General features: G+C 39.2%; 1 pseudogene; it reads left to right on the top strand.

Annotated features, from left to right (window-relative positions):
• The first annotated feature begins 14133 nt into the window (after positions 1 to 14133).
• LOC101432145 (CAP-Gly domain-containing linker protein 1-like) lies at positions 14134 to 17692 on the top strand (annotated as a pseudogene).
• The last annotated feature ends 3055 nt before the right edge of the window (positions 17693 to 20747 follow it).

Genomic DNA, 20747 nt, shown 5'->3' with positions numbered 1-20747 from the left:
ATGCGTACAGCCAGAGGATGGAAGGAGTGTAAATGATTATATAAAGCAGAACCTCATCTACCAGGCTGCATTGGACTGTGACATGAGCAAGAATCAAAATTTTATTATGCTAAGCCGTTGAGATTTGGGGAATGCTTGTTACAGAAGTTAGCCTACCCTGACTTATACAGAAGTACAATGAATAGAGCAAAGTAGGGGAATCAGACAATCCTGGATTCTTATACAAACTTTGCCAAATAGCAGGTGTGACCTTATGCAAATTACTTAACCTCTCAGAGTTTCAACATCATTTGTAAAATGGGAATATAATAACACTTACTTCATAGGGTTGTGGAAGAACTCTATGAAAACATATGTGTATAGTGCCTGTTATATAGCAGGTGTAGCAAGATTACAAATTTACTCACACAATCCAAATGTGCAAAGAAAATGTAGTTTCTTTTATTTCTCTATAACCGATAGAATTTTCTACAGGATCCTCCAGCCCTGGGGTAGCAGGGAAACAAATGTGAACTTTAAATGAGCCAATTAACAATATGTCAGTCTCTTTTTTGGTTTAAAGTAGTTCCTTTCAGGTAAACGCTTAGACTTTCAGAGTTCTCTTGCTTCTCCCTGTCAAGAGATAGATGGGGGAGGAGGGGTTACTCTGTCCCCATGGCAGTGAGAAACGGCCCTAGAGGCTTTATGCAGAACTTTGGCTATTCCCCGAGTCCTTACTGGCCTTGCTGGATTGTGCCCTTTCCTTATATTGTTACTGCTTGCCCAGCTGGCATGTACGGCTGGAAATTTGAGGCCTCTTCTCTCTCAGCTTGTTCTGGGCCTAATATTTCTCTCTTTTGATGCATCTAGTGCCATATAACCTCCTGAAGTCTGGCCGTGACTCCCGCTTGCTTCTTGACCTGGGTTTTCTACTTTCCAGTCCTTGGCCACAGGCTCATTTTGCCACCATGGTGACCCCTCTGGTAAACTGGCTGTTCAGCAAGTCAGTTATTTTCCAGTTCCTTCTGTAAGGCATCCCCAAAACCATCGGAATACTTTCCATACCAGAAGGGAGACTCTGACTCGGCCCTTTTCCCACCTAATGATGATTTTGCTTGTATGTGGTTATCACACGTTGCAAGGTGGGGTGGGGGTGAGATGGCTGGTACTCTACAAGAGAGTTTCCACCAGATACTCAAACAAGAACTAGGGCAAGGGCCTCTTTGCTTTTATATTTGTGGCATTTGGTATATGTGGTGGATAGACTCTAAGGCGACTTTCTATGATCCCCACCTCTTGGTGTCCATGCCCTTCTATAATACCCTTGAGTATGCGTGGTACCTGTGAGGTGATTTTAACAGAATATGGCAAAAAAAGATGCTGTGTCACTCCTGTGATTGCATTATGTAATATAAATTTCCATCTTGCTAGCAGACTCACTCTAGAGACTTTCCTTGCTAGCTTGATGAAGCAACCATGTAGGGAAAGCCCATGTGGCAAGGAACTGTGGGTGGCCTCTGGGATCTCAGGGAGGCAGACAGCTGCCAGTAAGAAGCCAGAGCCCTCAGTCCTATAGCCATAAGAAAATGAATTCAGCCAAGCCTAAGTGAGCTTGGGAAGCAGATTCTTCCCCAATCATGCCTCCTGATGAGAATGCAGCCAGGCTGGCATCTTTATTGCATTCTTGTGAGACTCCAAGCAGAGGACCCAGATAAGCAATGCCAGACTCCTGACCCACCAAAACCTAAGCTAATAAGTGTGTTCTTTTAAGCTGTTAGGTTTGTTATGCAGCAATGACTAACACTCAAGAACTTTGGCTGAAAGAGGGAGAGTTCAAGGCATGCATGCCTCATCCTTTCTCCCCTCCTGTGTTGCCTTATACTTCCCATAAGCCACTGGAGACTAAAAGGGCACACTTTCATTTTCATCTTCCAGTCTGGTGGGTGGACCCTCTCCTCTCATGCACGTGTGTACACACACACACAAAGCTTCCTCCTGCCTGAAGTGGCTTTCACTCTCATCAGTTCTGTTGGATTCTTGGTGTGGAATGGCTGTGATGAAGCATAATTTAGAGGAAGAGGATGAAAATTCACAGAGGAATAACATTTTCAAAATATTATCCCCATATACCTGGGTCATTTTATCCAGTTTCCTTCCCTTTAGATTCAGTTGGTATGAACCTCATTGTTTTCCCAGGTCAGGACGTTATACAAGCCATCTTGAACTCTAATTTTGTCTTGAGTTTTGCCCTATTACAGACTTTTCCTGGCATGAGGAAGGTTATCAAGGCTGGTTGGCCCACCAGTTCAGACATAAATATGGCTTATATATGCTCAGAGTCTGGTCTCCCTTGAGAAGTCATCTGCTGGAAAGATATCAGGATAAGTAACTATCCAGGTAGGGTTCATGCAATGCAATCACAGATTATTAGAACGGGAAGGAGAGCTATGAAGTCCAAACACTCTCAATTTATGGAGTAGGAAACCAAACCCCAATGGGGTGAAATGACTTGAAAAAAGTCACCCTGTTGGTCATTCTAGAATTTGAACTAGAATCTGAGCATCCAGCTAGTAGACCATGTTCTTGTTATCTCAAGGTGACATGTACAAACTGCAAATAAATGTGTAGCAGAACATTTTTATGAAGCAAGTTTTGCTATAGTGGATTATTTTTTTGTATCCATTACCTTGAGACCTCTTCCTTTTGCAAGAACTTAACTTTTCTTCTGATAAAAGACAAATCTCCCTAGGAGAAGTCAAAGAAAAGCCACTTTCCTCTGACTTACTAGATAGTAATACCAACTGTAAGAATATGTCTGGTCAAACCTCAGGGAGTAGGGTGTGGGGACATTTACAAACTATGGGTTTCAGTTGGGGTTGTCTGACCTGGGCAGCCTTCTGGCCTTGGAGAGAGACAGAATTTTTAAACTGTATTTTTATGTATAGTCTTGTCATCCTCTTGCTCTACCCCCCTCTCTTTTTCCCTCTTAAGAAGGAGAGCTAGTCCTTTTTTTTTTTCTTTTTATTCTTGAATTTCAGACAAAGCCCTGGAAATATGAATACAGCCTTTGTGAAAATGAGTGGGAATCTCTTTTTTAAAACAATCCTTCTATCACTTTTGTTCATTTTGCAGAGATTTTTTTCACTCCTGGAATTAAAAAATGGTTTGGGTCATAGAGGATAACCTTTATAAAGCATGTTGTTATTTTATTCCTAATTCTCATAAGAAAGCTTCCTGCACATGAGTAGCTTGAGACTCTGTTAACATTGCTTCACTCTATTCCTTCCCAGTCCTGACCACAGTCAAGGTGATGATGTCAAGCACCACACCACAGTTTAGTTTTGTGGGAAACGGCATAGTGTAGCAGATAAGAACTCTCTGGTTGTGGAGTTAGATAGACTTGAGCGCAAAGCTCTGTGATGTTTGGTGAGTTTTTAATTTCTCTGATGTCCTCCTGTGTAAAGTGAGGAGAAGAACACTGTTTAGCTCATAGGGATATTGTAAGCATTAGATTAGATAAGGATACAGCATACCTAGCACAGTGTGTGGCAGTTCATGAGTGCTAGCATGTCACAGCCCACAGAACAGTTTATTAGAAGTATGATACTTATTTGTCCATATTCTCAGTTGGGCTGTAAACTCATGCCTGTCTTTTTCATCATAGGAATGCTGAGTCTCTGTCCCCTCTCTGGGTCTGCTATAAACCCAGAGACATGAAGAGAGACAGGCACATAGATAAAGGAAGCTGCCATATTCGATTTGGCTCTGTGAGAGAAAGGACAACAGTTTTGCCTACAGCTGAGCTGCAAGGAGAGAAGCCCCAGAGAGACTCAAAGAGATAAAACCCATGGAGAGATGAGCCATATGCCTGATAGCTTACAGAGAAACTCAAGAAGAAAGAGGAAGCCTGTTAAGAGACAAGCCCTATGCAAGGTTTGCCAAGAGCTACAGAAAGGCAGAGACCTTGGCAGAGATCTGTTGCCATCTTGCTTCACCACGAGGCTGCTGACTTGGGTGAAAAAGCATCTCTTATGGTACCTTCAGATGGACTTTTCAAGGCCTTGGAGCTTTGAGCTTTTCCCTGAAATAAATACCCTTTATAAAGTTGACCCATTTCTGATGCTTTGTATCAGTAGCCCTTTGGCAAACTGAAACAGTCCACCTGGCTACCCAGTTTTTTAATCAAGCACTAATCTAGGTGTTTTTCTGTGAAGGTAGTTTATAGATGTAATTGGCATCTACAGTCAGTTGACTTTAAGTAATGGATATTACCTCCCATAATATGGGTGGGCTTCATCCAATCCTTTGAAAGCCTTAAAAACACAACCTGCAGTTTCCCAGAGAGGAAATTCTGCATCAAAAATGCAGCATAAAAGTCCTGCCTGAGTTGTTTCCAGCCTGTCAGTCTGCCCTACAAATTTCAGGTTAGCCAGCCCCCAGAGTCACATGAACCAATTCCTTAAAATAAGCCTCATATTATACATATATATGTATTCTGTTTCTCTTAAGTACCCTGACTGATACAGTGTGTGAATCCATATAAAGAGACTTCACTTTGCCATAATAATGAGGAAATCAATTTTTTCTCCTCCCTCTTTCCTATTTTGGATATAGACAATAAAGAAAATTAAAGGTGAATTTTTCTGCACTTCTATAATGATGTTTCTGGAAATCATTGGAAGAGTTAAAATTTTAAAATAATATACTTACCCCTAAGAAGACTTTATTAAGGAGTTAATAGTCATTGTCCAGAATTTTTTATTAATGACTGGCAATCTGGAGAGAAGTATAATGTGTAAGAGGCTAAGAAATTCTGGGGAAATTCTGTGGACATGAAGACTCCAAAATAGATGTTTCTATGTAACTTCACAGTTTATCACCAGAGTTATAAAACTCAGGTTGAATTTGGTGAGTAGTGATTAGAAGTCATATCTATAGAGACAGAAATAGCCCTTTACATTTTGTCACACTCTTTGATTTCTGAATAAATAGAAATGAACTGTAAAAAAATAATAATAATAATAATATACTATAAAATATGTCAACTCTATTCTTATCAAAGTTAAAGGGAAAGCACATCTCTGCATGTGATAAAAGACAATAGGAAACATGCACCAGAGTTTCATTATAAGCTGCTAGTTCTTGTCTCAGATTAAGTCACTCCATGGATATAAGATTATCTAATTTCTTCCAGGTTATCCTTTCAATATTAAGAACAGGTTAAGTCATGCCCAGGGATATAGCTGGAACATTTTTTAAAACAGTAATAGTGATTTATTGCTCTTGGAGTACACTGCACTTCCTGGACATTATATCCATGTCCCTCATAAGAGTTGGAAAATTTTCGACCATTACTTCTCAAACATTCCTACTGACCCCTTCCCTTCTCTTCTACCTCTGGGATGTTTATAGTGCATATATTTGTGTTTTTCTTTTTGTCATTCAATTCCCTGAGTCCCTGCTGAATTTTTTCCATTTTTTGTCTATCTGTTCTACTATCTGTGCAATTTAATATGTCCTGTCTTTGACTTCACTAATTCTTTCCTCTGCATGTTCAAATCTGCTGTTATGTGCTTCTTCTGGTGTATATTTAATTTCTTGCATTGTGCCTTTCATCACTGTAAGATCTGTTATGTTTTTTTACACATTTACAATTTCTTCTGTATATTCCCCCAGTGTCTTCTTGATATCCTTTATCATTTCCTTCATTTCATCAAGTTGATTCAGGGTATTTTTTAGGACACCCTTGATTAGTTGTTTCATGTTGTGTGTCTCTACCTGCTTTTTGGTTTGTTCATTAGGTTGGGCCAAGATTTCCTATTTTATAGTATGGCTTTTAATTTTTTGCTGATGTCTAGGCATCTTTTTATCTTGATAGACTTATTCAGTTGGTTAGTTCTCTCTTTTGTCTAGGGTTTTATTTTTGCTTGGTTTTGTGGTAGGAGTAGTTTTTATCACTTTCTTCCACTTATTCTATATTCTTACAGTTGCCCATGTTCAATGGGGGAAAAAATCAGATCTTCAAAAAAGGAAAGAATGAAGAGGAAAATAAAATAAAATAAAAAAGAAGGAAAGAAGGAAAAAGAACAAAAACTGAGACAGAAAAAATAAATAATAAGGGGAATATAATAAAAATGAATAAAACTTTTAAAGTTAAAAAAAGAAATAGGGAAAAATAATAAAATAAAATAAAGTAAAAATACCAGATAAGTGAGAAAAGAAGAAAAAAGACAAAACAAGGAAAAGCAGAAAGGAAGGAGGAAAAGAAGAAGGAAAAAGTAAAAGAAAGGAAAAAATAAAACAGAGGATGGAAAGGGATAAAAAGAAAAAAGGTAATAATAATAACTAAAAGATAAAAAGTGAGGAAAAAAGAAAAAAGGGAAAATAAAATATAAGAGATAGGAAGAGAAGGAAAAAAAAAGAAAAACAGGAGAAAGAAAGAATGTAAGGAAGAGGAGAAGAAACAAACAAACAATTAATACAAAACAAAGGAAAAAGGATAGTCAAAAAAGGGAGAGAGAAATAAAACCCTCTGGCTAAGTTCCCTCAGCTCTCCCTGAGGCACACCCTGCTTCCCCGTACCCTAAGCAGCTGGGCACAGACCCACCTGTGGGATGGCTCCTCAGTAGCTCCCCTCTCCCCCAGGGCTGACTGGGCAGTTTTCCTCTCCTCCTGGGTGGGCTAGTATGCTCCCCTCTTCTCCAGGGCCAGCTGGCTGGTTCCCCTTTTCCCAGGTGCCCAGCTGCTTATCCTTCTCCCCCGCCCCCCCGCAGCCACTCTCTCTGATCATGCTCATGACACCCCAGCTTCCCTTATGCCTGGCAAACCTGCCTACCTTCCCACAATTTTTACACAAAAATTGTAGCCCAACATTCCCTACTCCACCATCTTGGATCAAGGCAAACAAATATATTGGGATATGATTCCTATAACCTAAAAATTCATCCATTTAAGTGTACAATTTATTGGTTTTTAGTGTATTCACAAATAGGCGCAACCATCACTACGATCTGTTCAGAACTATTTCATCACCTGAAAAAGAAACTCCCTAACCTTTAGCTATTACTTCTCCCACCCCAGTACCCTCACCTATATCCCCTCATCCTTTCTATACACCACACACCCACCCAGCCCTAAGCAACCATTGTTCTACTTTCTATCTCTATAGATTTGCCTATTCTGGGCATTTCAAATATATAGAACCAAGCAATACTTGGTCTTTTGTTTCTGGCTTCTTTCACTTAGCATTAAGTTTTTAAGGCTCATCTATGTTGTAACATGTATCAATGCTTAAATTCTCTTTATGGCCCAAACATATTCCATTATATGGATATACCATATTTGATTTGCCCATTCATCCATTGATGGATATTTGGGTTGTTTCCATTTTTGGCTATTGAGAATAGTGCTGCTGGGAACATTTCCTTCACAAATTTTTGTTTGAACATCTGTTTTCCATCTTTTGGACACATACACAGAGGAACATACCTAGGACTGGATTGCTGGGTCATATGGTAATTCTTTTTGAGGAACCCCCAAACTGTTTTCCACAGGAGCTCTACCACTTTACATATTCACCAGCAATGTATGAACATTCAAATTTCTCCACATCCTCCGCAGCATTTATTTTCCTCTTTTAAAAAAAATTATAGTTATCTTAGTAGGTATGAAGTCATATGTTATTTTGGTTCCGATTTGCATTTCCCTAATAAGTAATGCTATTTGGCATCTCTTCATGTGTTTACTGGCCATTTGTGTATCTACTTTGAAAAATTTCTATTCAAGTTCATTTCCCATTTAAAAAGTAGGTTGTTTTTTTGTTTTTGTTTTTTGAGTTGTAAAACTTCTTTATATATTATGGGCACCAGATCCTTATCAGATATTTTAATTTGCAAATATTTTTTCTCATTCTGTGGATTGTCTTTTTACTTTTTAAAACACAAACATTTTAAATTTTGAGGAAGTCCAATTATCTATTTTTTCTTTTGTTGCTTGTGCTTTTGGTGTCAAACCTAAAGTTATAAAGAGTATATACATACTTTCTTCTAAGAGTTTTACAGTTTTAGATCTTACACTGAGCTCTTTGATCCATTTTGAATTAATTTCTGTAAATGGTATGAGGTAAGGGTCGACTTGCAATCTTCTGCATGTGTCTATTCAGTTGTCCTAGTGCTGTTTGTTAAAAAGACTATTCTTTCCCCCACTGAAAGGTTTTATCACCCTTGTCAAAAGTCAGTTAATTATAGATACTCAGTTTCATTACTGCACTCTCAATTCTATACCTTCATTCTATATATCTTATCTTCATGCCAGTACCACACTGTCTTGACTACTGCTGTTTTAATACTAATTTTGAAGGTGAGAGGTGTGAGTCTTCCTTCTTTGTAATTCCTCAAGATTGTTTTGGGCTATTCTCGGTTCCTGGCAATTCCATATGAACTTTAGAATCAGCTTATCAGTTTCTACAAAGAAGTTAGCTGGGATCCTGATAGGGATTGCATTAAATCAGATCAATTTGGGGAGCACTGCTATCTGAAAAAACTAGAATATGCAGGAGGTGAGCTAGAGATGGAAAGATATGGAGAGAGGCAGAAAATAAGATCATGTGGAAGACAGAAAAAGATGAGAAGAAATTATTATGCAGTGGATAATAATAGGGCATTGCCTATAATTTTTTTTGTTAATGCTATTCTCTCTATTATTTTTGACTGGATGATTGGTAAAGCCTGCACCTCTTCATACTTGTGGTGGGAAAATATGGCTTAAGACAAGAAAAGTTGCAAGTTGGCCTTTAAATGATGGGAAAAGTGTATCACATAATTCTACATGAGACCAAGTTCTTAACCTTTTCTGGGTCATAGAGTCTCCAGAAAACAGATTATTTTAATAATCCGTTAAAAGCAAATGGATCTTTTTCCCAGAAAAATGTACAAACATTGAAAATTTTTCATGCAATTTTGGAGGGTTCACAGACCTCTGCAGCACATCCACTAAATGTGTGGCAAGACCCCTTCTGGTAGATAAATTTGTGTTCCTTACATCTCATCCTAAGTTTGAGTCTTCAATTGCTATTTACTCTAGAGCAGATGAGACACAAGTGCTCCCCATCAGTGTGTAGAGGTTATCTGATGTCTCTGCTCTGTATTTTTGGTGCAACAGTTGGCTTCCCAGAAATAAGAACTGCTATTAATAGTAAATGTTTGGCAGAGGCAATCTGAAGTCGTTTTCTCCAAATGCTCTGTATGCAACATTAGTGAAGGAACCAAACCAAACACAAGCGTTTACATGACTCTGTCAAGGGATGTGTGGGGTTAGTGGAAAAGGGAGGGGAAGAAGAGAACATACAACAGTGGGAGATGTCTCAGAGCCAGCATGTGGCAATGTGATGTTGTACATCTGTTTTCAAGCTGTGGCAGGCTTCAGACTACAACAAATAGGTCTAGCAATAGACCAGGAACAGCAAATAGGATTCATCTTCTATGTCAATGCCAACTTGATATTGGAAGTCTATTATATTATGTCTGTTGTATTATATTATGTTGATGTCCCCCAATGAATCACTCCTGATATACAGACCATTGTGTAAACATCTCTACTTGAATCCAGGCTGGTCCTCTAATTTGCTTTAAAAAAGAGAATGTGGCAGAAGTGGGGTTCTGCCTGTTCTGATGAAGGCAGGTTCTGAAGGCCTACCAACTTCTAGCAAGCCCTGAGCTGCCATGTCAGAAGTCTGTTTGCCCTGCCAGAGAGACTACATGCAGAGGCCATGAGAAGAGGGAGATATACTGACACTATGTGAAAGAGAACCAAAACACCAAGTCAACAGTGGGAACTGAGACTGCAGATATTTTCAACCTCAGGCAAGTCATTCCAGCCAGCCCCCAGCCCTTTGAGTCACTCCAGTGGAAGCCTCAGACATGTAATTGGAGAAGCCATGTTGGTGTTCGAGTTCCATTAAAAGACACATGGAGCAGAGATGAGCTGTTTCTGCTGTGCCCTTTATAAATTGTTGACCCACAGAATTGTGATAAACAACACTCTTATTTTAAGCTGCTTTATTGGGGAGTAGTTTTCACATATAAATAGATAATTAAAATGATATTTTTTGCCTAGAAGTGAGGAGTTTCTATAACAAATACCTAAGTTTATGACAATGGTTTTGGCAAGGTGTAAAGCCCAAAAGCTCTTAAGAGATTGTTAATTGGAGCTGCAAGGACAATAAGAAAATTGTATTAAAGCTGGAGAAGACACGACCTGTGTTAGGTAGGAGCAATAAGTGGCAACACTATCACCTGCAATAACATGAAATAGAGAAAATATACCTAATGAACTTGAGGATTTTCCTGAAGAGATATCAGACAAAATGTTGAAAAGGCCAGCTGATTTGTTTTAACTGTGCCCATTAAGGTACAGGTAGAAGGAAATTAATTAAAGAAGGAAATCTTTAGTTTTCAAGCAGAATCAAGGAGCTACATTCCCAACCCAGGACATGCTGGGTTGGAAAAGAAAAGCTTCTCTTGCTCCCAGTTTCTACAGCCTTCAAAGGATTCTCAATGAAAATTAAAACCTGGAGGCAAAGGTCAATTTCAGGGTATATCAGTAACATGACCTCAGAGTCAAGGGCAGACCAAGGTTGTGGCCATAAGCCTTTGATAAAACCTCAGAAAGAATTAAGGGCATATCTTGTAGCTCCTCTGAACTAGTCAATAGGGTTTTAGAATCTGAAGGGCCCGTTCCTCATATTGCCCTCCGTTATACCAAGTTTCTAAGAGTCTTAATGGTATTTTCCCACAACACCATCATGACTCTTAGCCTAAAGTAGAGGGGGGCTTATTTTGGGAAGATTTATGGGTGTGGGTTTTGTTTAATGGAGTCAATTATAATTTTATATATAGGAAGTCTACAAACATTTTTAAAGAATTATACCAGCTTTGCATAAAAGGTAAATAGTTCAAAATGAAAAGAAGACTCTGGAGCCCTAACCTCCTTTTGGAAGAAAGCAGGTTGAGAAACCTACTCAGCTGCAAACATAAAGCACTTGTAATGGTAAAGAAAAAATGATTCAGAGGATAAGCCAAGAGCTCAGAGGGCAGAGTCAAGAGCCATGGAGAACTACTTCAGGGAGTAGAACTACTCTAGGAACAATCCCTGCCTTTGGAATTGGAAGGTTTCAGAATTGCTATGGACCAGTGACTATTATGTCCATTAGCCCTGTCCTACTTAAGATTGGGAGTATATACTGTAGTTATCTTGTTCCTTTCTCACCATTATATGTTGAGTATGTGGGAAATAGAAAACTTATATTTTTAGTTTACATGTCTTTGCATTTGAGGAACCATATCTGAGTAGCTATACCTAACAACCACACTGTAGATTCACCATCCACAATTGAACCTGATTTAGATGAGATTTTAGACTTTGAATCTGGGATTTGGCTTTTGGGGATTTGGGGAGGGAAGGAATATATTCTGCATATGAAAATACTGTGCATTTCTGTGGCTAGTGGACCATGAAAAGGTTCAAAACTTCACTGCCAACAATTCCTTCCTTCCCTGTATGCACATGCTTATCTTTTTATCAAAAAGTAGAGATTATATGTTCCCTTCTCTTGGACCCAGGCTGATCTTGTGACTGGCTTTGTCTAGTAGAATGTGGTGAAACTGGTGTTTTGGAACTGGCAGCCTCTACTCTGTCCCTCTTGGAGCCTGGCTGCCATGCCTAAGTGATACAGAGAGGCCAGGTGGAAAGGATCTGAGGGTCTCCAGCTGATGAAACCACCTGAGCTCCTAGCCAAAAGCTGGCACCAACTGTGAGCCATGTGAATGAGCCATCTTGGATATTCTTGCCTAGTTGAGCTCCCAGGAAACTGCAACCCCAGTTGACATTTCCTGGAGTAGAACCATCTAATTGTTCCCAGTCAGCCTACAGAATTGTGAGAGATAATAAAATAGTTGTTGTTTTAAGCCACTAACTTTTGTGGTGATTTCTTATGCAGCAATAGATAAATCAAACAGATTGGCAGTGATTTCTTAGAGCACTATGCTGAGAAGAGTTTTTAGTCCATATTCAGGTTCAGAGGGAAATGTACTATGACTGCCAATCTTTCATGAAGGCAGGAAGGGACAATGGAGCCCTGTGCAAAATGGAACTGGGATTCCAAAATTACAACTTATACTATCTCAGCAGAACTCAGGAGAAGTCATAGGCAGCTTCTGAGACTATGGTCTAGTAGAAAACAGAAAGATAAATCAATCTGGACGTTGTAACAGGATACAAAAAAATTAGCAACAACAGAGGTGCACATTATAATAGTAATTAGCATTTATTATGCACATACCATGTATCAAGTATCTCATTCAACTTTTCTTTTTAAAATTGCAATTAATTTCAATTAATTCTTTTATAATTTTTAAGAGTGAAAACAGACATAAAATTTTCACATACATAAAATTTACTATTTTTTTAACAGCTGATTAGAGTTTTATTTATTATTCATTTATCAAACACAGTTGATAATCTTGAGGGAAAATACCTCAAAGACATATATATATATATACAATTAATAGAAGTTCTTATACATGTAGTATGGAAGATACATTTTATTTATTACTTTTTACATATTCTGAAAGACATTCAAATGAAGATAAATAGATTCAGTCTGGGTGATAAATGGATCTGATGGTTGAGGTCCTTCATTTTATTTTTTGTGATAAGAAAACCCAGAATTATTAATGTTGAATTTCTTAACATACATTTATCTAAAAACACAGTATAAAGAAAAAAACATGTAAAGGAAGATTGGTTAATTTAGGTGTGTTATAGTGGCTTATTATCTAATTAATTTCCTTCTCTGGGGTTTATCTGCCAGAGAAGGAAACAATTTTTTGAAGAAAATTCTCTCAGTTATTTAGATCTGGTAAGGAAATCAAATGAAAACAAAAAGAAAAAATAGTTGGAAAGCCATGCTATTTCTGCCCTGTTGGTTATATCTTGATGATGATTTTATACATTTTCTTTTTTTATAAGGTAAAAGTCGGAACAGAAAGACACATTGGGTGTTTTTTCTCCAAAAATACAGATTTTATAAAAATATATACATATAATATATAGAAGTTAAAATTATGCAAAACCAGTAAACAAAACATCGTAGTAGAGTACGTGGGTACAGTATATAGATTACAAAATGTCCCCACATCAGTTTGGGGCTTCTTTCCCCCTTTACCTATTTCATGATTTAATAATCACACCTAAGCCTGAAATAAAGGCGCTACTGACATCTGGTAGTGCAAAGAGCTCAGATATTTCTTTGATTAAGAATAAAATACTTTAAATGAGTAGATGAAAATGAAAAATGGTGCATTTTTTAAACTCATTCTAGTGTCAAAGCTTAACCAAAAACTCTAAATATACAAACGCAGCCTGGAAACATTTTAGTGCAAATATGAAAAGTAACAGCATACTTTAAAGTTATTTAAATAAGGTATTGTAAGGTTAGTGATTGTTCGATGAGGTTTCCCTAGGGACGATAAAGGTAATAGCATGGGGTGTAATGTCTTGTTACAACTGTTAAAAATCAAGAAGACAAAATTAGAGGTGAAAACTCACCTACTAAATATTTCTTTATTATTCTAACATAATAAGGGGAGACTAACAGGGCTATTTATGGAAGATTAAAATATTTTCTTGGATTTGATGAAAGTCAAAAATAACATGAGTTCTCCTGAAGTCTGCACACACAATGCTGGTGTTAAGTTGCTTAAATGCTAGTGGCACCAAGAAAGACCAGTTCTTGACATAAGGCTTCATCAGAAGGTCTTGTCACTGCAGTTGTTTGGTTGCCCAATGCCCAAACATCTCACAGATTTCACAGTATGGGTGGTCCCTGCTCCAACTGCCACGGTGTGTGGAATGGGGGAAGAGTCCTCAGACAATGTGCCTGAGTAGGACAATCCTCTGTGTCATGGAGATCAAAACAGTCACAAATGTCACAGAAGAGGTGGGATTTCTTCTTGGACTGTTTCTCCTGGTCATTGCTGTCATAATTGCTCAAGTCATTCCCATTCCCAGTAAGGGCTGCTTCTGACGTCATCTCTACCTTCATCTCGAGGTCCTGATTCTTCTTTTGAAAGTCCACTGTTACTGAGTTTAGGAAAAATGAAATTAGAAAAAGGTCTATAGTTGAGAGTACAGGAAGTAGCTGAGCTCCGAAGAAAGCCAGAGTCCAATAAGCCTGCTGGTGACATGGATACGTCACTTTCTCTCTCTTTTGCAAGAGATAAGTTCTTTGCAAGAAAAGTTAGAAACCACCCAGACTGACCACCAGAGAGAAATAATTTCTCGAAAGGATTATTTTGAAGCCTGTGAGGAAACTCATCAGAAGGAGATAAAGGTACATCACATGGCAACAGAGTAGCTTTCCAGAGAAAATCAGTCATTGAAAAACAAGCTTGATCATGCCAACAAGGACAATTCAGATGTGATAGCTCTGTGGAAGCCAAAGCTGGAGACTACCATTGCATCTCAACAGCAGGGAATGGAAGACCTGAAGGTACCCTTTAACAAGGGGGTTGGAACAGAGAGGACAGGATTTGCCAAGTTGAAGACAGAAATAGAAAAATTAAGACTGGATTGGGAAACGGACTTTGGCCCAGTGGTTAGGCCGTGCGTCTACCACATGGGAGGCCCGCGGTTCAAACCCCAGGCCTCCTTGACCCTTGTGGAGCTGGCCCATGCGCAGTGCTGATGCGCGCAAGGAGTGCCATGCCACGCAGGGGTGTCCCCCGCGTAGGGGAGCCCCACGCGCAAGGAGTGCGCCTGTTAGGAGAGCCGCCCAGCGCGAAGGAGGGAGCAGCCTGCCGAGGAATGGCGCCGCCCACACTTCCCGTGCCTCTGACGACAACAGAAGCGAACAAAGAAACAAGATGCAGCAAATAGACACAGAGAACAGATAACCGGGGGAGGGGGAGAATTAAATAAATAAAAATAAGTCTTTAAAAAAAAAAAAGACTGGATTATTAGCACAAAATAGAAAGCTTTCAACATAAAACACGACTCTGAACAGTCTGTGCATGCTAAAGAGATAGAAGCTCTAAAGTCTAAACTAATGAAACTCACTAAGGAAAAGGAGAACAGTCTGGAAGCCGTCAAATTGAAACTGGACAAAACAGAAAACCAACATCTGGTAGAAATGGAGGACACGTTAAACAAATTACAGGAAGCTGAAATAAAGGTAAAGGAGCTAAGGTACTGCAAGCCGAATGCAGTGAACAAAACAAGGTTATTGATAATTTTACATCATAGTTCAAAACTACTGAAGAAAAGCTCGTGGACAGTGATGCACTTTAGACAGCCATTTCCGAAGGTAAATTGGAAATCGAGAAACTTAGCAGCTTGAGGCAGCTGAGGAACAGATTAAAATTTTAGAGACTGAAAAGAATGCTGAGAGTGGCAAGGCTGGTAGCATTACCCAAGAGCTCCTGGGGAGAGAGCTAAAGCTTACTATCCTTCAGGAAAATTTGAGTGAAGTCAGTCAAGAGAAAGAGGCTTTGGAAAAAGAACTTCAGATCGTGAAAGCAAAGTTTGCTGATGCTTCAGAAGAGGTGCTCTGTGTTCAGAGAAGTATGCAAGAAACTGCAAATAAATTACACCAAAAAGAACAGTTTAACACTCTGTCTTTTGAATAGGAGTTGAGAGAAAATTTAGCAGATAAGGAGACAAAATTTAGAGGGTGAGGTGAAAAAGAAATGCAGCAGAAGAAAGTGAAGGAAAAACTGGAAAATGACATTGCTGAAATAATGAACATGTCAGGAAATCTTTCTTTTCAGCTGGCAAAAATGAATGATGAATTACACCTGAAAAAAAGATAAGTGGAAGACTTAGAGCTAACACTTACAAAGGAAAATGATAATGCAAGTTTTCTGCAGAAAAGTTTTGGGGAATTGGCCCTCAAAGCTGAACAAAGGGAAGAGGATGTGGCTTGGGTGACTGTGCTCCTGCCTACTACATGGGAGGTCTGGCTTTGGTTCTTGGTGCCTCCTAAAGAAGACAGTGAGCTGGTGTAAGGGGCAGGTGCAGCAAGCTCACACAACAAGATGACACAACAAGAGACAGAAGAAGAAAAACATAATGAGAGACACAACAAAGCAGGGAGCAGAGGTTCCTGGTGCCTCCTAAAGAAAGTGAGCAAGACAGTGAGCTGATGCCATGGCAGGGGCAACAAGATGAAGCAACAAGAGACACAAGAAGAAAAAACACGGAGAGACAAAACAAAGCAGGAAACAGAGGTGGTTCAAATGATTTGGCACCTCCCTCCCACTTTGGAGGTCCAGGTTCAGTTCCCAGTGTCTCCTAAAGACACATCAAAGTGCAAACAATGAGGGGGGTGAGGAAAAATAAACAAACAAATAAATAAATAAATGAAATAAATCTTAAAAAAAAAAAAAAAAAAAAAAAGCTGAACAAAGCCAGCAAGAAACAGCTTAAAAGCATGAGGAAGAAAAGAAAGAATGCAGGAAAACATGTGGAACCTGTGAAAGAAAATGGAAATAAGCCACAACCAGTATCAAGATCTGAAGACCAGGGATGAAAAGTCAATCTGAGACAAAAACAAAGTCTGAAGAAGCCCTACAGAACCTACAGAAGATGCTGTTGGATATGGTGGAAAAGCAGAGGGCTATAAATGAGGAGAACAGTGTCTTATTGCAGGAGGTGGAGGAACTGAAAAACCAGGCTGAAAGCCAAAGCTGCCCAGACAGTAGAAGAAACCCTGGCTTCCTTGGAGGACACCAAGCAAACAAATGAGAAAATACAGAATGAATTGGATACACTTATAGAAAACAATTTGAAAAGTGCAGAAGAGCTGAAAAAAATCAAAAGAAATTCTGACTGTAGAGCAGGGGTTCTTAACAAGGGGTCCGTGAGCTTGAATTGAAATTCAAAAAAACATTATTTTTGTGGGGACATGTTGGTGCGGGTGTGATATATTTATTAAATAGTACACAGTATAGTGTGGACTTAGTAAGGAGTCTGTGGTTTTCACCTGACTGGCAAAGGGTTCCGTGGAACAAAAAAGGTTAAAACCCCTGCTGTAGAGAATCAAAAATGGAAGAATTCAGGAAAGAAATAGAAACCCTGAAGCAGGCAGCATCTCAGAAGTCACAGCAGCTTTTAGCACTGCAGGAAGAGAACATTAAACTTGCTGAGGAGATGGAGACAAGCAGGGATGAAGTCACAAGTCATTAAAAGATGAAAGAAAAGAGATGTGTACTCAATAATCAGTTGTTAGAAATGCAAAAGAAAGAATCCAACTACATAAAAGACACAGAGGAAGAAAAAGCTTCCTTGTGGAAATTGATCAGTACTGCCAGTGCCATACTCACAGAAAAGGAGGCAGAGCTCAAAAACTGAGAAGTGAGGTCACAATGCTCAGGGGAGAAAATGCCTCTGCCAAGTCCTTGCATTCAGTTGTTCAGTCTCTAGCGTCTGATAAGGTGAAGCTTTAGCTAAAGGTAAAGAACTTGGAGCATCAACTCAAAGAAAACACAAGAGGCAGCTGAGTAGCTCCTCCAGTAATACTGATAATCAGAGAGAAGAGGAAGAAAGAGCCCAGGAGAGTCAGATTGATTTCCTAAAATTTATTCTAAAATTTATACAACAGTGTTTTCGTATATTTCCAGAGTTGCAGAACCATCAGCACTATTTTAGTGGCTGCTAAATAAAATATCATGGAATGGGTTGGCTTAAACAATGGGAATGTATTGGCCCATGGTTTTGAGGCTAGGAGAAGTCCAAAATCAAGGAGTCATCAAAATGATGTTTTCTCCCAGAAGACTCTGGCATTCTGGAACTGGCTGCCAGCAAGCCTTGGTCCTTGGCTTTTCTGTCACATGGCCATGCATATGGTGGCCTCTCCTGGCTTCTCCCTTCTCTTCTGGGTTCCTTGGATGTTCAGCTTCTGGTTGCTCCTTCTGACTTTCTCTCTCTCTTTATGACCTTCCCTATTAGGCTTCAATTATAGGATTAAGACCCATCCTGACTTAGTTGGGCCACACCTTAACTGAAGTGACCTTAACTGAAGTGACCTCATTTAAAGGCCTATTTAGGAGGTCACACTCACAGGAATGGATTAAGTTTAAAAACATGTTTTTCTGGAGGTCCATAGCTGCAAATCAGCCTCTATTTAATTCCAGGACAATTTTTTCATCCCAAAAAGAAACCCCATGCCCATTAGCAGTCACTACCCATTATCTTCTCCTCCCAGCCTCTGGAAACCACTAATTTACTTTCTCTCTCTATAGATTTTGCCTATTCTAGACATTTCATATAAATGAAATTATACAATATGTATTCTTTAGTGACTGGCTTATTTTACCTAACATAATGTTTACAAGATTCATCCATGTTGCAGTATATATCAAATGTCATTCCTATATATTGATGAATAACATTCAATTGTATGGCTATACCATATTTTGTTTATCCATTCATCTGTTAATAAGCACATAAAACCATCTTGTTTGCCAGGGCTGCTATGACAAATACCACATGTTAGTTGGAGCAACAATTTATTGTGTTGGCAATGCTACAATTTCTGCCTAAAATCTGTAGCATTTGTAGCATTGCTTGCCATAATTCCTGGATTTTCATAATCCCCTCCCCCTCCCACTCCCACTCCCTCCCGCCTCCCACTCCTTCATCCTGCTGTTTTTGCGTGTCTGTGTCCATTTGCTGTGTGATCTTCTGTATACATTTCTCTTTCTCTTCTTGGTGTCCTCTAGGATTCACCAGGATTTGATCCTGGAGACCTCTGATGTGGAGAGTTTCCCTGTCAATTGCACTACTTCAGTTCCTGGTCCCTGCTATGCTTCACCTTGACTCTCCTCTTCGTCTCACTTTTGTTGCATCATCATCTTGCTGCGTGACTCACTTGCACAGGCACTGGCTCACCACACAGGTACTCAGCTTGCTGCGCAGTCACTGGCTTGCCACACAGGGACTCGGCTCACCAAGTAGACCCTTGTGCAGGCATTTAGCTCACCGTGCAGGCACTCACATGGGCACTTGGCTCACCATGTGGGCACTCAGCTTGCCACATTGGTACCTGGCTCCCCATGCAGGCATGCCTTTCTTCTTTTTCACCAGGAGGCCCCAGGGATTAAACCTGGATCCTCCCATAGGGCAGGAGGAGGCCCTATCACTTGAACTACATCCACTTCCCCCTGGATTTTCTTGCTTGCATCCGTGCTTCCTGTCATATGGCGATCTCTCTCTCTTTGTGTCTGCTCTTCCAGTTTCCACTGACTTCTGTCTTCTTCCTGTGACCTTCTCTGCCTACATCTGAATTTCCTCACTTTATTAGGTCTCCCATCATATGGATTAAGGCTTACCCTGATTAATTTTGTTTCATCCAAAATAGGATCTTCAAAAATTCTATTCACAAATGAGACCACAAAAAAATAAAAAAATGAAAAAATGAAAGAAAAAAAAAGACCACAACCTAACTATATAATAATAACATCTTCAAAGGTCCTATTTACAAATGGGTTCATACACAGAAAAACATACATTAAAACTTGAACATGTCTTTATGGGGACATGATTCAATTCCCGAAAGGATTGTTTACACTTTCTTTTGGCAATTATGAATAATTCTATTATGAACATTGCATACGAGTTTTGTGTGAGTATATACTTTCAGTTCTCTTGGTATATATATCTGGGAATGGAATTGCTAGATTTAAGTTTTTGAGAGACTGCCAAACTGTTTTCCACAGCACTGTACAATTTTATATCCCTACCTGCAATGAACGAAGGTTCCAATTTTTTCATATCTTCACGGATATTTATTGTTGTCCATCTTTTTTCATTTTAGCCATGCTGGTGGGTGTGAAATAGTAGCACATTGCGGTTTTTATTCACATTTTTCCTAATGACTAGTGATTTGAGCATCTTTTCATGTGATTGTTGTCCATCTGTATATCTTCTTTGGAGAAATGTCTATTTAAATCTTTTGTACATTTTTAATTGGGTTATTTGTTATTTTATTGTTGAATTTTAAAAGTTCTTTTTATATTCTGGATACAAGTCCTTTATCAGATATGTGATGTGCAAATATTTTGCCCCATCCTATGGCTTGTATTTTCACTTTCTTAATAGTTTCTTTCAAAGCACAAATTTTTAAATTTTTACAAAGTGCATTTCATCTATTTTTTTCCTTTGCTCTTTGTGCTTTTGGTGTCACATCTAAGAAACCATCACCTAATCCAAGGTCATGATGATTTATCCCTATGTTTTCTTATGAGAGTTTCATAGTTTAACTTTTACATTTAAGTCTGTGATCCACTTTGACTTAATTTTTGTATAGGGTGTGAGGTTGGGATCCAAAACTCTTCTTTTGCATGTAGATAGCCAATTGTCTCAGCATCATCTTTTTTTTTTAAGATTTCTTTTTTTCTTTCTTTCCCCTTCTGTGTGCCCATTTGCTGTGTGTTCTTCTGTGTCCACTTGTATTCTCATCTGGTGGCACTGGGGATCTGTGTCTATTTTTATTGTGTCATCTCTCCTTGTGTGTGACAGCACTGCTGGGTGGGCTGTGGTTTTGCGCAGGGCGGCTCTCCTTGTGTGAGGGCCACTCCTTGCACACAGTAGCACTGCACGTGGGCCAGCTCACCACACGAGCCAGGATGCCCTGGGTATCGAACTCTTGGACCTCCTATATGGTAGGCAGATGCTCTATCTGTTGAGCCACATCCACATCCCTCAGTATCATC

The sequence above is a fragment of the Dasypus novemcinctus genome, chromosome 9, assembly GCF_030445035.2.
Source record: "Dasypus novemcinctus isolate mDasNov1 chromosome 9, mDasNov1.1.hap2, whole genome shotgun sequence".
Taxonomy (NCBI): Eukaryota; Metazoa; Chordata; class Mammalia; order Cingulata; family Dasypodidae; genus Dasypus; species Dasypus novemcinctus.
Note: the sequence above shows the minus strand (reverse complement) of the source record. Positions and strands in the feature narration are given on the sequence as shown.